The sequence below is a fragment of the Pygoscelis adeliae genome, unplaced genomic scaffold (genome assembly GCF_000699105.1).
Source record: "Pygoscelis adeliae isolate BGI_AS28 unplaced genomic scaffold, ASM69910v1 Scaffold161, whole genome shotgun sequence".
Lineage (NCBI taxonomy): Eukaryota > Metazoa > Chordata > Aves > Sphenisciformes > Spheniscidae > Pygoscelis > Pygoscelis adeliae.
In genome coordinates this window covers 1,909,135-1,910,584 of record NW_008824061.1, presented here as the reverse complement: position 1 = coordinate 1,910,584, position 1,450 = coordinate 1,909,135, and the positions used below count along the sequence as shown (strand labels likewise).

At 47.7% G+C, this 1,450-nt stretch overlaps 1 protein-coding gene across 1 annotated transcript in view; it reads left to right on the top strand.

Moving 5' to 3' along the window:
- The window catches only part of LPP (LIM domain containing preferred translocation partner in lipoma), a 282,269-nt gene that overhangs the window by 152,020 nt on the left and 128,799 nt on the right, over positions 1-1,450 (top strand). The gene's annotated exons all lie outside the window — the stretch shown is intronic.

Genomic DNA, 1,450 nt, shown 5'->3' with positions numbered 1-1,450 from the left:
AATGAGTGTTTGAAGTTCCTCTCCAGCCACTGGCCTGGGTTGGTTTGGCAGCAATTTATTGCCGCCACCTGCTGACCAGGCAGAGGATTTCTCTAGCCCGGGTAGAGCTTGTGCATGGGGTGTCCCAATGAGCCCCCATCGCTCTCTCCCCTGGCCTGTGGTCACAGCAAGAGTGTGATGCGGCAGTAGGTAGAGGCCAGGGTGCCTGCATAAAAAAGGAACACCTGGGGACAAATACAAGATCGGTCATTTAGGGAAATGTGGCACGTGCCTTAGCGTGAACACAACCATCGGTGAGGGCTGAGCTGGTCTGACTTTGGGCTGCTGTGAACTTGTAGGTTATCAAGCGGATCACAAGTGAGATCAAGCCTGGTGCAGGAAGCTTGGATGAGATACAACCTCATATAACTATCGTGTTAAGTGCAACAGCAAAAAACCACTGTCAAACTGCATGTCTTCATTTTAATGCTTCTCTGTATAGGAAGGCATGAAATTCAGGTACTCTTTCACAATAAAGGAAAATAAAGAGAGGCAAGAAATTTTACCTAATCCTGAACTCCAGAAATTCGAGTTTGCTCTTCTTTGATTTATTGAAAAGACTTAATGGTGATCTTCAGAAACTATTTCACATTGTTAGCTCTTTAACAAAGACGTCCTTTCACATCGATGTTTTTAGACGTGGGTTTTAAATAAGAGGTAAGCCAAACAAGTACATTAGACAGAAGGACGTACGATGCCTATTAGGACAGTGTCACTGCACTGTATCTTCATTTGGTGGCCAAATCGCAGGAAGCGGCAGCACTTGCTGTGAACCTCTTCCCTGGCTGCCCAAGCACTGCTGTGCCCAGGGCACGGGTGCAGGGTTACACGGCTCCGTGGCAGGAGCTGACTTCTGAAGCTCTCAGGAATCCTGGCCCACTTTCTGCCCTTTAATGAGCCGCGTGTAACATTTGCCTTCTCTGGGGTCACTCCAGGCTTTCAACCAGCAGTGCTTAGTAGCAGAGACAGGGACAGGGACACCTCCATGTTTTGCTTTGATCAAAGTTAATTCTTACAGCTTGGGAGCTGCTTTTAGGCCATCCCATTGTGCTGCCTCCTGCGATGTTAAAGGAGCTCCCGTATTGGGGGTAGTACCCTACAAGCGCTCTAGGGACCCAAGGAATTTCATGTCTCCATAGAGACTGTAATCTCATTTTCTCTCTTCTTCAAAACACTCATTTTCACAGGGATGCATGAGTTTTCCCCTAATTATTCTCCAGCGAGTCTCCCTTTTTCTTGCATTTATTGCTTTTTAGTTTGTTTGTTTGTTTTGAGGCGGAGGAGAAAACTCCAAGGAGAGACGAAACCGCGTGCGCGGCAGTTCTGCTCGGCTGCCACGGTGCCGTCCCTGTTCTGTCAGAGCAGGGAAAGGTTGCTATTACCATTTTATCCCATGTGGTCTCAGGTACAT